Source organism: Solenopsis invicta, chromosome 5 (assembly GCF_016802725.1).
Source record: "Solenopsis invicta isolate M01_SB chromosome 5, UNIL_Sinv_3.0, whole genome shotgun sequence".
Classification (NCBI taxonomy): Eukaryota; Metazoa; Arthropoda; class Insecta; order Hymenoptera; family Formicidae; genus Solenopsis; species Solenopsis invicta.
Genome location: NC_052668.1, coordinates 25,402,003 through 25,418,410, shown reverse-complemented (window position 1 = coordinate 25,418,410; position 16,408 = coordinate 25,402,003). Strand labels below are relative to the sequence as shown.

Genomic DNA, 16,408 nt, shown 5'->3' with positions numbered 1-16,408 from the left:
ATTTTTAGAAAGATATTTTGTATTATTTATATTAAGTGAGCAAAACGTTCATTCCATATTTATCTTATAAATTAAATGTTAATTATGATTAATTAATTATATAACAATTTACGTCATTATATTGCTCATTTTTTACTCTTGTCTCTTACAATACGAATATATAAATAAATTGAAATTTGTGTGTCACTCTTATCTCGAGATAATACGTCAATCTTACTTAATTCGATAGAAGAGAATAAGAATTACAGACTTTATCTTAATATTGTTTTATTTTTACATTGTGATGGTTAAATATATCAAGAATATTTTTAGTTTTGTTATTAGACATCATTTCTACAAGACTAACAACTTTGAGCACAATTGGCATTTAAATACAGTAGTTTGTTTTAAAAATAAACTCTTATCTTCTATATTAATAGCCCATTCCATATTACCAGCCTTCATTCAAGAGCGTCGAAACGACGACTGATTCGTCGACACGGCATATGCGGGTTATTTAAAGAACCCACGTCGCCCACTCGGCCTCGGGAAAAAATTCTTTGTGCGGCAATTTGACGGAAATCAGCGCTAACGATCCAAATTAAAGTCATCGGGCGAGACGCGGGTTGGGGGGAGACGCGCGGCGACGGAGGGTAAGAGAGCTGGGATCGATCCGATGACGACGTGCGGCGTCCGTTCCGTTCGAATCTGCCGAGTGGAATTAATAAGAGCGAATTAATAACGAAACATACCCTCCGCGTAGTCTCCATCTCTGCCCCCGCCTCCGCGTCCGTGTTTCCGTCGGCTTAATCTCTTTACGCGGCCACTCGGCACTCGCCTATAAAAGCGAAAGACTTTTGCAGCGCGCAAACTCGCCGCCGAGTTTAATGAAAATAGTTCTTACGTTTTTACCTGAGGATCTCGGTCGGCCGCGAGAAGGCGTGGGAGAAGGGCAAGGGTTGGAAGGGAGTACGCGCGAGACTTACGCGTGGTTTCTTAACGAAGATTCTAATTAAGCGAGCCTTTTATTAGCCACCGCTCGCCACCGCGATTCTTGGGGCTTTTTTGCCCCCCCCCGTTATGATACCTCCCTCCCCCCTCTTGCGAAAATATCGATATCGACCTCAGAACAAAGATTCTGATTAGCCGCGGATGAGTAGATCGCGGGGAATAATTCGGAAGAGGGAATTACTGTCTTTGATTAAACCCGCCGTTCGAGTTTATGTCACTCACGACCCGGCACATCTTGCGTTAGCGTCGAAAAGCAGTGCCTCTCGATTATTCCTTCCTTTACTCGGCACGGTTGTGCGCGTTATGTCGACAGTGCTACCGATCGCATAGTTTTACGAGGAATGCCTTCCCATTTGCATACCTTCGACCTTCCCGTACAGCACATGAGCTTGCAGCAACGTTGCAACACATTGCAGTGCAGAAACATTGTAAAGATGTTTTTTATCACTTTAACAATATTGCACAATGTGTCAAAAATAATGTCCTACGCTTCACCTATGCGATGCTATCACCACGTGGACGCAGAGTTCTATCTCTCGTAAAGTAATTGTGTCCTATAAGGCCTACCTAAGCTTTGCGATTTTTTTCTAAATTTTTTTGCCGAGTCTAAAATAAAAAATTGATGGCTATAGATTTAAAGTAGGAAATATTTCTAAACTAAGTAATTCAAAATATAAGACAGTTTCAAATATTTTTGTGAGTACAGCGACGATTTTTAGAAAACGTACCATTTAGGTCATTGGGTACATGTGTATTCAACATTGCTTAATTAAGTATACGTTTTCCTCTTTTTCACAAAAAGTTTGAAAAATGATTAATAAAGTGATTCAATGTTGCATCTATAAGTTTATAAATTTATTAGCACATTGATATATTTATTGACATATTGACATATAAGAGTACACAAAGAACTTTTCGTCCGCAATCTTTTAAGTAAATAATTGACTTTATTTTAACTGTTCCTCCTTAAAACCATGGCTTATAAATCGTAATTCAGTAGATGGATTAAAATTTATGATCTGAAGTAAGAAAAGTACCGAAAACATTACAATCGATGTGTGTACTCATTATTGATCCAGGCATTGATCATACTCTCTAAATCTGAAACAGTAAAATCTTGTAGATTTACTTATAACTATGATCATCAGTGACAATTAAGAGAGGGGTACTTTCACTGATTGAAATCAAATTATTATTATTAACCTTACTCTCTGATAGTTATCTTAAAAACTGTACAATATAAAATAAAAGGTGCAGCATTATAAGATTTTTACATTTTAATGAAATGGTTCCTGAAAGGGTGAGTTTTCAAAATTCCGTTCGAAGATGAAGATAAATGAGATGTAATCTGACAATAAATCTTTTGATTCTTTCGTGTAAAAATTAATTTAATAACATATGATAATTCCTGAAAGTATTCCCCAAAATGTATTAGAATGATGGCACTTGAAATATTACCGGAAACACCGAAATATATTGATCCGTATGCAGAACGTGCTTTTTCACTCTATTTTTATCGTTCGTTAGACTTGAAACAAAGATAGAAGAAGAAAAAAAGCTCGCTAATGTCTTCGCGAGCTTTCCACAAATCGACACAGGAGTCATTCTGCCTTTGTTTTATATTCAATGAGAAACAAAGACAGAATGACTCCTGCGTCTCTTGTTGGAAAGCTCTCTTTATAAGCGCGTTCTGAATACCAGCCATTATGTTGTAATATTGCTACAATATTGTGTTGCAATATATATTTCTAAAAGCGGACCTCTTTTTTTCATTACTGTCAATATTGCAGCAACATTTCGTAACGTTTTTGCAATGCTACAATCCTTAAATATTTCTGCAAAACGTTGCTGCGATTTTTCTGCGTTATATGGGATGTGATCATCGGAGGGCAACGTCGAAAAGTGCAAACTGCAAGTTAGCTCCCGACAGATAACAACATGCGCCTTAGAACCTTTTGCATGGCGTGATTTATCGGGCTATTATAATCTTGCCGCATTACTTTTGAAAACACGTCGTATTGGGTTGAAAGCGCGAAATTAGTGCGTGTCTCGGCCTCGCGTCCCATCGTCGCGAAGGATCGAGGGCGCGAGGAGGATGAGGAGGGACACTACTAACGGCTACGCGACGGAATTTCCATAATTCCAGCTTACGGAAAACGACAGGTTTTAACGTTGATGTTCAGTTTGTAACGGCTGTATTATTTTAAGTGGTGCTGTTTCTGTGTATAATTCGACATCCGCCGCGCGCGAATGAGATGAAAGACGATGGAAGACGATGGTGCGGGGAAGGGAGGAAGGGAGAGTGAGAGAGACAAAAAAGAAGAGCAAGAGGAGAGAAGGCGCGAGAGAGAAAACGGGAGAGAGAGGGAGAGAGAAGAATGGAGAGACCGAGGGTGTGGGAGAAGGTCGACGCGGTAATGGCATCGTCATGTCGCCAGCCTCAAGCTCCAGTGATCCTCAATCGCGCGAATTCGTTCGTCGTCACGGGGACGCTTTACCACGTGGAGGTAAAATCCTAGGGCCGAGACAAGATTGCACTCGTCGCGAACATCGCGATCCCGCGACGACGCGGCTGCACGACGGTGGAAATTTAATACGAGCGGTTGCGCTGCGAAATAAACACGCGTGAAGAACACCGCGTGATGATGTGCGCTCTCGTAGGATGTTCCGAGATCGATCGGTTCCCGTAGCGTTCGTCGGATACTGGGGTCCTCTCCTCTTCCCCTGGCCTTTTTTCCTTCGTCTAATTGTCCACGTTCCACTTTGTATCCCGATCCTACCGCCTCATTAATTTCGACGATTAAAATCGAGAATTTGTAGTTTTGGGTTTTTTTTTTTTGAAGAGCGTCTTCAACGTACATGATTCTTCTCGAAATTCGAACGAAACAAGAAGAGTACGCTGAATGTACACTGAAAATATCGTAATACAAAAAAAAATTACACTTAACACTATTTTCTAATAGTTTATTTACTTGCAGTCAAGTTAAAAATTTCTTAATTGAAATATTTATGTAAATAAAATAAAGAAATAATTTTTAATTAAGCAATTTCTCTTGCAGTTTAGAGAATGTTTACTGTTAAACTGTTTTTATATTCCAGATAAGACTTTTTAATCTAAGAAGACAGTTTAATTAAATTTAATAATATTATTAGCTTATCTGTAAAATTATTATTTAAACATAAAAAATGCAATAATACGAAATTATATATTTAAATTGGTATGTCTATTTAATTAAAAGTAAATATTTTGACTTAAAAATAACAAACAAATGTTTGCATCAAAATATATAGTTTTAAGAAAATGTATTTTTTTCATTTAAAAAATTTTTCTCTCAGTGTAGTCAAATCTAGATATCATTCAATTGTTGATCAGTAACGCCATAACTCAAAAATTGTCATTAAAAAAATTATCTACGCAAAAGAAAAAAAAGTTTGACGGGAATACACTCTGAATGAAGAACTAATAATATTTTTATTCCTCTACAATTAGCAGATTACATTAAAATCGCATTTAAAAATGATATAAAATTTTAATGATTCAAGACATTCAAACCAAAAACTTTTGTTTTTTGAATTGTGTCGTAGCAAATGAGTTATGAGGAATTTTCATACATTTTTATAGAATAATAATTTAATTATACGCTATAACTTTCCGCAGAATTTCCGAGATTTAATTCTAATAATTTTCTAAAGTTCTAATTTTGTCAAATAATTTATCAGAAATCGAAATCGCTTTTTGCGCAGTTTAGCTACAGTGAAATCGCATTCGATAAAAATAAAATTCGTCAGAGCGCCAGGATTGGACGGCATTACGGCGAATGCGGATGAGAGAAATCGAGTACGTGAATCGTTCCGCGGAACCGCTTAGTCGCTCTTCCCCGATACCGCGGCGATGGTTAATTCAACGGAATTTACCGACGTTTGTGCGCGGCCTGAATAGCGTATAAATTTTACCCAAGCGAGACGCATTACTTTCTATTGTGCCGTGTTGCGGTCGTCCTCGCGATACGAAAATCTCGCTCGACCTTTCGCAATGATCGTCTCGTTTTGAACGTGTTGCATATTGGTGAGGGAGATGAACGATGAGTTGTGAACTGCGAAAAGTAATGATAAGCGGAAAATAAGCTTATCCATTAATTTACGCTCATTGACAAATCTCTTTTCAGAGAGCAACATTAAAGAGATTTAATAAAAAGCAAAAAAAAAGAAATAACAAAAATGTTGCTCTATTATTATCAGTAATATATTTAAATATATAAAAAGAAAAAACAGTTTAGAAAATATAGTTTGACATAAAAAAATACATTTTACGTTATATTTAATTGTTATGTTTATTTGCTCAATGTATTTTACATTCTTTTCTAAGTATGCGAGTTAAAGGAAATATTTAAATTTCCATATGTCTATTATTTAACAAGCGCATTTATTTTATCGTTCATATCTCACGGCTCGTCGCTTATCGTTTACCAATGCACACGATCCTCATCGGCGATGAAGGCTGTACAGGAACGAGGCCGGAATTCCAAAAATTCACCGTGCCCGCGACGGTAGCCGGATGAGTGTATTTAGCGATAACTGCCGCGATATTTAAGGAACGATCGGATCGCCGCTGATGACGCCCCCGTTAATGCGAGGGGGACGGGGGGGACGGTGGTGAAGAGAGATCGTGCTGAGTGAGAGGGAACGGAATGGGGAGGGTACGAGGACCGATAGACCTAGGCGCCGTCCAAGTTGCGCCGTTGATTGCACCACAAAGGGTGCAATTATGCGGCCCTTCAGCAATCACCGCGCATTCTGCCCGCCATTTGACCTACCCCTCCGGTTCCCTCCCCCCTGTCGTCTCCGGTCCCCCTTCTCGCCCAGGCTCTCCCAGCCCTGCAACCAGCCAACCCGATTCTGTTCCGCGACCCGCGCGAGATATATCGCTCGACGAGCAGAGGGCTATCGCGTCTTTTTATTTAAATGCACCCCGTCGACGTGTCGACGTGCACCGGCCGACCTGAATGCAATCCGCGAGTGTCGACGTGATTTAACCCGCTGCCGTGTCGGCGCCGCCGCCGCCGCCGCCGCGAAGAAATCTGTTAATGAGCGATTGTCGGCGCTTCCGAGATCGGGGATGAAAGGCGTGCCGGGCTGAAAATTGGGCCGTGCACAATAGAGCCGAGAATTGCCGCGCTTTCTTTTGCCTACGAATTCCCTGCATCCTATATATGTTTTTTTTTTGCTGTTAATTTTTCCACAGAGTGGAATTTGATTGGAACACTCACCTTCCTCAGAACCTTATGATACGCAAATGAAATTAGAAATTCTCAGTCAGCAGATGAAATAAAGTTGAAAATTTGGTTGAAATAACTCATTACAAATCTATAATCTTCCGAATTAATTAGATATGTCAATTGACTTGTACTAAAATACAGATAAATAAAAATAAAAAGACCAATAAAACAAATTAAATAAGATGTCGATGTAAAAAAATGTATTTAACGTATTGTTATTTTTTAATGCATCGATATTGTACTTGCTCATTATTGGCTTTTCTATTATTTACAATCAAGTAACATATATAATTATAATTTAGAGAAAAAATTTTACTGAGCTAAGTATCCTATTCTCAGATTATAATCCTTAATACTATTTAATGTATTGTAATTGTTTAATGAATTAATATCTTTTTTGCTTATTTTATTGGCTTTTTTATTAATTAAAATAGAATTAAGTAATACATAACATTATCATTTTGGGAGAAAGTTTTATTTTACTAAACTAAACATCTTAGTTTTGGATTATAATCTTTAATACTAGACTTAAGCGAAGTGCACAAAACGAGTATTTAACGACGCTGTAGAGCGTCTTTCCGGTTAAGGTTCTCCGTCGTACATAATGCTCTATTACGACGACGTGACTTTGACTCCCGCGCCGTTGGTGTGCGGGACCGACGGACGTGAAGAGCGAGACGCAAGAAGAAAACGAAAACAGACCGTGAGAGAGAAAGCAAGGGGACAGGGAAGAGGATACCGCGGAGATATGTTCCAGATGTTTTCCCCGGTTTCTGAGCAAGTTCAAGTTGCCAGACCGCGCGGTCTCATGGCATGACCAACATAGGCAGGAAGTGCCGCATTAAAGTCGTTAATCCGCGCGCTTTCGTACCCTCTCTTCTCGTTTCGCACATTATCCCGATCTACGCTCAATTACCATCATCCCAGCCACTTAATAATCTAAAACTTTTAGAAACTCTTCCGAACACATGAAAAATAATCTGAACTATGTTGAACTAACGCTTTTATCGTATTTTTGCCGAGAAACCTTGTAAACATTTAACGAACACGTATTATAATTTTTTTTTATATATGTTTATTAATTCAATATGTTGCGGCCTGGCAACATTAGGCAATATACCGTTAACGGGCGAACCGATAATATGTACAAAAATGACAACGATGTACAATTAATATTAATTATTATACAAATTAATTCATCGTTGAATATAATATAATGCCGTCGTTCTTTAATAATGCTATGCTGAATATTAAAGTAATAGCCATTATTTTTTAATGAATCAATTATTTGTTAACACGAGAACTAATAATTTCATTATCGCATGTGATCACGCTGGATTTACCTACCATTGAGCGCGTTTCGACGTTAAATTTTAAATGTTTTTACACGTGTTTCTATTACCAACTTTTTATATGTTTTATATTGGAAGGGAGCGGGGCGAGACGTTGCAGGAATATCGAAAGGGCGAGACGTTTGCAATAACGCGCGGGCAAGCCGAAGGGAGCGGGGCAGAGACGGAACGGAAAATGCGGATGTAACCGCGGCTTAAAATAAATTTTGAAAACGGCTTCGACGGTCCTCGACGGAAATCTTTCCCTGCGGTCCGCTTCCGTAATCCGGGGACATTAATTTGTCGACGGCGGTAAACTTACGAGCGCCAGCCGTAACATTTTCCCCGAGGGGCTTCTTGTATTTTCTCAGAGGTTTGTCCCGGGAGGGCGGGACTTGCGTTTCTGACAAAATTTTACGGTTCCGCACGACCGACCGACGGCCGTGTGCGTCGCGCGGAATCCGCTTGGAAATATCGTTTCAATAAGTGCCGAAACGTTCCGAGTCGCTCGCGTCGTTCGGCCCGGATTCGAAGGTCACGTTTAAGTATCCGTTAACGGCGCACGTGGATGCGATAAAAATTAAGTATCAGCGCAAAAAAAGCAAACGCTTGGTGGAAGCTTTTAATTTGGCTTCATATTTTCTGATTGAAAATTTATAATTGCGTCTGAACATTGCATTGCTTTTTTAAAGAGTCATTCTACTGTGAAAAATCACGGTGGAAAAAGGTTATTTTCATCAATTTTTTCGCGGAAATTAATAAGTTGTATAAACTTATCGTTATATATTAAAAGTATATATACAGATATTGAAGAAGCTATAAAAAAAATTATTAAATAATATTAACATACTTACGTGGCTTTGGCGTTTGATGAAGTATCCTTTTGGAAAAAAATTGCGAGTGCACGAGCGCTCGTGCTGCGTCTGAACGTGATCTCTGAAATCAAAAATTCTTTTTTTGTTTTAAAGTATATGAGTGTAGCTTCAGTTAAGCGTAGGGATTTTTGAAACAGTAATTTTGAACAAAATGACCGTTTGGAAACAAAGTTTGTTATTTTACGAAAAAAAATCATTTTTTAAGTTGTTTTTAAGTTGTTTTAATTTAAAAATTTAATTTAAAAAATCCTAGGTTTAACTGAAGATAATTTTGTTGTGAACATTCTGTCCAAAAATCAAGTCATTTAGAGAAAAACGCATTTCAAGTTTTACAGCAGATTAATTTATATAAAATGATAGAATTTTGCAACATAATATTTTAAGAATACACATCCAGAGAAAAGTTCCTTTGATTAAAAAAATATTAGTTTAAATCAAAGAAATTTGTGCAGTGCTGTACGTTTAAAGAAAAGTTTGTTTGATTTGAAGAAATTTTTTGACTGTTGCATTTATTAGAATTGAAGAAATAATTTGGTTGTGCAACGCATTTTTTTTTTTTTTTTTTTAATGAAAGAAATGCATTCTTAAAAGCAAAGCAACGAAATTATTTCTGTCATTTCTTTTTTTTTAATTGAAAAATAATTTGTTTAAATTAGAGAAATAATTTGAACAAATAATTTATTTACTTTAAAGAATAATAACGTTATTTTTTTAAATTAAATAAATTTTTATGTTTCTCAAAGATATTTTCTCTTTATCTTAAAACAAAAGCAAGAAACGTTTTATCAATTTAAACAAAACTTTTCCGTGAGTGTATTTTTAAGACTCCAAGCTTTACAAAGAAATGCAAAAAAGAATCGATTTTTTTCAACACACATCGCATCGTAGGATGACCCCTTTTAAAGCAGCAAGTCCGGATCTCTTCAAGGGAGCAAGGATACGCTATTCAGAAATTCAGCCCACGCTGCTTTCTCAAAGAGCTGCTGTACGTACGTCTAAAGTTTGTGCGCGCATTATGCTGGCAGTAGGTTAATATCGCGCACAGCGCACAGCTAATGCCGCCGTAATTATGATAATGCTATTGCGTTTATTATCGTCTGATCGTAAGCGTCATTATGTCCTCTCGCAGCCGCCGTTTTCGCGGCATATAATCCGGCGCCGTAAAACACTAAACGCAAACGTTTGCGGAGAGGTTGATTATCATAAGCACAGCGCAAACGAAGATCTTGCGTTCTTACGTGTGGCGGGAGAGGATGCCATAACGATTACCTTAGCGCGCGTGCCGTTGCTGCTGCAGTATATATGCGATGTCCCAGCGGGTTAAAAGTGAAACTTAATCGATTCCATTCCTCGTATCGAACATCTCGATTACGAAATTTGCATGTCGAGTGCGAAGCAAATAGTTCTAAAAGTTCTACAAAGGCAGAACGAGGAATTGAGTTGTAGCGTAAGAAATATACTCCACTTTTATGTGACCGTTTTATACGGAGCAAACGTTTATTACTGTATACAATCTACTGAAGTAATATCATTTTTTCGTGAGTGTCTTAGTTATTGAATGACATTCGCGACATCTCAAGTAATGTTTTCAAACGTTTGGAAGTTTTTGTAAAGTATACGAGAGAAAATGAAAAAAATAAATTTATTTCTCAATGCAAAATATGTTGAGTATTTTTTGTAACTTGATCATTTAGAGACTAACATTTTTTTTTTTTTTTTAATACGATGGCATGTTTTCATTAACGTGGTAATGTAATTTTTTTATGTTAAAAGTCATCTTGAAGTCATATTTTATGTGGTTGAATTTTTTATGACTTACATTACTACGTTATTAAAAATACACCATTCCATTAAAAAAAAAAACAAAAGTGTTGACGTCGAAATTTTGTAAAATAATAAGTATAATAAAAACTAATGCCTAACATAATATTTGCCTATTCGAAATGAATTTTTCCCTTTAGCATTTTCTTTTTTCGTATCATTAAAAACAACAGATATTCTAAATTTATCTACAAATCTTCTGACTTTATCTACAAAGAAGGTTTTTCGCTGCCCTCGAAATCATATATGTATCACTACCTCAATCTCTTTGTCACTGGCTTACCGCCGGCCAAACAAATGGAAATCGAAAGTAGCAAGGTCAGAACTACAGATTGGATTGTGAGAAAAGTTCGAATTTCAGTTGTCTTAGAAAACCTTAAAACCTTCACAGGCGAAATGGGAAAACTTGTGAACCATTACACACAAAATGTGTTGCAAAGCTGAGCGATTATATTGAGAAATGATTTCGTTATACTTTTTGCTAAGACGTCGGGAATAAATATTAACTTTACTTTCTGATTTCTCAGTTTTTAACATTTGATATAACGTTTGCAATCTGTTATATAAAATCCGTGTGGCGTAAAAAGATTTATATTATCAAAAGAAATGCAGAGCTCAAAATAAACTCTCGAAGTCCCGCAGACACGCTTCTAATGTAATTAACATACCGTTGCGTCTCGTGGGAACCAACGGAGTAACTTGGTTGAACTTAGAATCGAGGGCCAAGTTCGCTGGGATCGAATCGGGGAGCCGGCGTCAAATCTCGCGGCCGTCTCGCTTCCTCCGAGCGCGCGACGCGGACGACGTTTAGCGTCGAACGGTCTCGCGTATCAGTGCTGTCGGTGGCAGAGATCCGAAGGTGGGTAACGGAGTCGGCGAACGGGAGCGGGGCCCCGGGGGTGGAACGGGCGGTTATTGCCTGTTGGGTGATTTATCTAGTAATACTAGCCGACAGGCCGCGAGAGCCCGGAGCATGGGCAACGGGGGCGAACCCGTGGGCTTCTAACCCCCTACCCGCGGAGCAGGCCAACCACCGGCACTGGTGGAAATTAAAAACTCACTTTATTACACGTCTCATTCTGCGCCCTCCTCGGCCCACCCCTTCGGTCGCTTCCACCCTCGATCCTTCTGCACGGCCTCTCCTCTCTTCGCCACCATCACCACCACCACCTCCTCCTCTTCTTCTTCCTCCTCCGTCGTGCCACCTCACGCGTCCTCTTTTCTCCTCTCTTCACCCTCCGTCCTCCACTCATCATATTCCACCGCTCTGGCGGCGCCTCGTTCGCGCGGACCGACTTAATATGAGGCCGGCTATACCTGATGGAACGAATATTATTAAAGTTCGCCTGCACGCGAAACCGGTGAAATATCGTCGACCGCCATCCTCCTTTCCTTTCGACCCCCTTCGTACCACCCGGCTCTCCCGTTTTGGTCCTCGCGACGGAGGGCTTGGGCATCCTTTATTCGTCCTTTCTCTTTGCCGACAATCTTCATCGTCTGGCTTGTACTGAACCAAATGCAGCTCTCGATTCGCGGATGTAGCTATCATATTAGGTTGATATCAAAATATAGCGCAATCGATTTCATTTCGTCTTCATTGTCACAATTTGAATTGAGATTTGTCACTTTGTTGTGAGAGAAAAGAGTAAAGATTTGTTTTCTATTTGATCTCCATTATGCATACAGAGAAGTTTCTTTGGTTTGAAGAAATTTTTTGGTTGTTCCTTTTATCAGAATTAAAAAAAAAAAATAGTTTGGTTGTACAATGCAAAAGAAAAATACATTTTTTAAAGTAGAACAACTGAATTACTTTTTACATTTCTGTCGTTATTTTCCTGGAACTAAAAAATTATTTGTTTTAAATTAAACAAATAATTTATTTATTTTAAAAATCATTTTTTAAAATTGAGTAAATTTTGTTTTCTCGCAAAGGTATTTTCAACTTGAAAAGCTCAAGAAACTTGAGAAATTTAGAGAAACGATTTCATCAATTTAAACATAACTTTTCTCTGGATGTCATTTCAATCGACAGACAACGCATATCGAGATAATTACATTCGTTCGCGTTTCACAGTGTCGAAACTGCGAAAAAAAATCTTTGGTGCTCGCATTGCAATTGGATATACGATTTCCTGCACGGGAAGATGAACGTACGTGTACGTACGCGCGCACGCGACGGATAGACGTTTATGGGGCTCTCGATGACATGGCCGTCGGTATCCGGCTCGTTTTATTAATGTCAATAAGGCAATTATTGCCGGCGGGCGGTGTGTGGGTCGGTATCTCGTTCATACCGCTGGTGGCGTGGAGAGTTACCTGTCTCGGCTGCCGATGGCTTCGAGCATGCATTTAATCCCGCATACGTCGCGCCGAGATGGAACGAGGAGCGGGAACGGGATTACTCGCTTTGCGTCGACGCCGACAATCCTGCGCGATGACGGACGGATGGATCGCACGATTGATCGATCGATCGGTCGGTCGGTCGATCAACCGATCTCGAAATTCGTAATCGCGCCCGGCACATTTAGATTTGGCGAAGTAATCGATTTCGCGACCGCATCGCATTACGAATTTAACTACGCCGATTAGGTTCCGCTAATGACCCTCGACGTTGCTCCCTCGCGACCGATCGGGCGGTAATTACCGCGACATCGCGGCGCTTGTATCACGAAGGAAACGTTTTACCCATCGCTTCGTGGTTCCAGCCTTTTTTTTACTTTTTTTTTCTTTTTCTTTTTGTAACGGATCGGAGAACGTAAAGCAAAGCAACGCCGAGTTTACCGGCACTTGAACGCTCGCGCGTCACTCGGCGCAGTCGCTGAACGAGATCTGAAGAGGGTTGAGGGAGAATAATATAGGAAAGAGGGGTTTCCCTAGCCTCTCTCTCGCGCGCGGGCTAAGCAATATCCATCCACCCACATGCTTGCCCGCCTGTCTGTCTGCCTGGCTTTTCGGTGCCGTCGCCGTGTACAGGCGCGCGCGTCCAACAATTTATTCATTACTGTCTCGCAAATACCCTCGATGCGCGCTCCATTATTCCGCGTTTCGCGCTTCGCACTCGCGCGAACGCGATCCCGGGCGTGAGGCAGGGGCGCTGGAATTTCGTTCCCTCCCTCGTAGGAAAAGTTTTACGTCGGCGTCGGTCCGGGGATTGACACGTGTACCGTCGTTGTTCCGCTGTTCCGTGCGAGATACCGCAGCTTACCGCGATTCGCAGTCGCGGGGATGCCGATGTTACCGCGGATAAGAATCCGACCGAAGATACGACCGAAAGGCAGATACTTGACGAGTATGTAATCGCGTGAGTGCTCGTATACTCTCTCGCAAGTAATGCATTAGCCGGTAAGTGATTGCCGGAAGGACAGACTGCTTGCGAGCCGGAGCTTACATTTGAACAGTCATACTTATCCTGCAGGGGGCCCGCTTATTTCCCCGCTTATATTCTTCACTTATTCTTTGCTACCTTTTCGTATAATGAAATAAATAAATAAGACAATATAAGACACTTGGGTATTGCAACTGGAAAAGAAATTATTTTTTTTTTTTTTTTTTTTACATGAAAGAACAAATTCTTGTAGAAAAGTACATTATCTTGCACTTTTATCTTGCACCAGTATTTTATTTTATATATTTTATTTTTTTACGTTGGTCTCAGCATAAATTACTTTACGTACACAGTAAAAAAGCATGTTATGTTTGTGTTGAAACCAGTTCTGGCTCAAACTTTTCTGGATTTTTAAAGATACTTGAGTGTTATAATAATTTAACATACTGTATTTTTTTATTTTGTGTTGAATTGATATTCAACATTTCTCGGTATTTGGAATTATCAAAATTTATAGTAAAATTTTGTTAAAGTATAAAATGATAAACATAATGTTATTATATGGTAGTAGTAATAGCTATAAAAACGGGAAGTCTAATCGTAATTATTTTACCATATAATTACATATATAGTAGTGATAAATGTCAAACACTTTTCTCATTGAATGTAACACAGAAAAAAATTATTATCAAATCAACAATCATATTCTCATATGTAAGCAAGAATATAAAATCTTGAAAGAATTGTAAACAGACATAATTCCTTACATGAAGAAATTTATTTAAACAAGTTAAGTCTGCTTAAAATTATCAAATTTATTCAAGATTTTATACTCCTGCTTATATATGAGAATATAATTGTTAATTTGGTACCAATCTTTTCTTGTGTAAAGATTATGTGATATGACATTTTTACACTTTGATTACATTGGTGTACGACAGTTTTAATATGCAGCAGTGTCGATTAATGCAGTTCTATCAAATTCGCTATTAAATATCAGACGATATGTAAATAAGAAGAAATGCCGTTTTTATGATCGAAATTATCTTGGTGCTTATTGTTATTAAATATATTTTTTAGGTGTATAAATTAAAATTCAGACTTACAACGCAATTATAAACTGAAGCTGCAATATCTGAAATTGATTTGAGTGTTAAATTTAATGATGCTACAAGCCTTAAAAATTTAAAAAAGGCTTAAATGCAATAGTATCATATCAGTACGCATTTTATAGAACTACAAAATATATTTAATTGATATGAAAATATTATTATATTAAGCACCAAGATCCGCTTCAACCGAAAAATGTGGCATTTCTTGTGTATTACTGATTGTATTTTAATTTAACATATTTCAAATATTACTCAAGAAATATGTTTTCATAATTTGTTTCCAAATTGTGTCAAAGTGTTACATATTTGTGTCAATTTGGTGCACATTAATATTTGTACTTTCTATAACAACAAATTCATCTTGTATTAAATTAACACGAAAATTCGGATAGATCGTTTCGAACGATGGAGAAAATTCAACACAATTTTTCACTGTGTAAAGATAGCTTGGAGAAACAACATACGATAAAAAAAAAAATACGGTTCTATCTAGATAAAACACGTTATACATATAGATAATATACGATCAATCATTCATATTATTTTTTGTCGCTTTTGCGGTATGTGTCATACTAAAAAAGGCAGTATCATGAATAAGTTTGTTAATATCCACGGGGGGATGATCAAGTATTAATCTGTAGCTCTCGGGATGTATCGGAGCCGACGCGACTCGGCGGAGAGACGACAATTTTGCAGAAGCGTAGAATTTCGAAGGATTTTTACTATTCGAAAAGTACTGCCGGCACGGGAATACCTCGGGAGACGCGGCAGCTATCCGGGAAGTCTCGTGGATGGCCCGTGGTGTCTTGCGCGCATAGCAACTCCAAAGACGTATGTCGGTTTGGGGCAGCGAAGGCCCGCGGAGGCCCGGCGCGGAGGGAGTAAAAATTTCACGGAGTGAATAAATCAGAGGACGCCGCGGCGGAACGGGCGCTCTTAGTTTAAGTACATCTGGCACAGCATCCCTCTCCCCTCCACTCCTCTCTCTCTCTCTTTTCCCCTTCGACTTGTGCTCCTCTCACGTTCGCCTTCTGGAGTACTCTATTGCGAATAATGCCCGAGGAATAGCGATCCTTGTCCCGCGTTTATTGCACGCCACTTCGCGCGTAATAAGACTGTTTCTTTTTATTTGCACGGATCGGTAAATATCTTTCGGATGGTAAAGCTCCTCGTATCAGCGCGATCCGCAAAAACTGAAGATTTCAATTTCAATTGAGTGTAGATCAAAACAGCGCATGAAAATTGATGCGGATTATATTTAATTCCCGCGCGAGGCGAAAATTTACGTGCGGTATGTGTATTTTTTAGGGAACGCTCGTGTGTGCGCCCGCGGTAGCAGACGTTATTTGCGCATAGTGCTTCAATACTGGAAAAATAGTTTTCGTGCGAAATTTGTGTTGTGCGGTCGATTCGCGTTTGTTGATTCCTGAGGAAACGCGGGGCCGTCCTTTATATATGTCGAAGAACGGGATTGATCTTTTAAATTGCGTCGTGTTTACGGTCTGGCGCAATATATTATATATATGTGCATGTACATGTAAAGAGAGGAGGGAGGGAAGAGTGGAAGAGGAAGCGAGCGAGTTTGCGTATCTACGAGCAATGTGTGCGGATCGCGACGTTGTCAGTGAGGGTGATGGGGAAAGAGCGGGGACGCGGGCGGAGAAGGTCATTCGGGAGG

General features: G+C 39.1%; 1 protein-coding gene and 1 long non-coding RNA gene across 6 annotated transcripts in view; one reads left to right on the top strand and one right to left on the bottom strand.

Moving 5' to 3' along the window:
• The window catches only part of LOC105195275, a 287,417-nt gene that overhangs the window by 56,228 nt on the left and 214,781 nt on the right, over window positions 1-16,408 (bottom strand). For 3 of the 4 annotated variants that reach the window (XR_005574777.1, XR_003268252.2, XR_850695.3), the window contains exon 8: window positions 8,452-8,533. This is a non-coding gene — a long non-coding RNA (uncharacterized LOC105195275). Of the gene's footprint in view, window positions 1-3,288; window positions 3,901-8,451; window positions 8,534-16,408 lie in introns of those variants that run through there. The other variant, XR_005574778.1, reaches the window with a different exon arrangement.
• Window positions 1-16,408, top strand: part of LOC105195272 (LIM domain only protein 3) — a 75,325-nt gene that overhangs the window by 28,158 nt on the left and 30,759 nt on the right. The window lies entirely within an intron of this gene.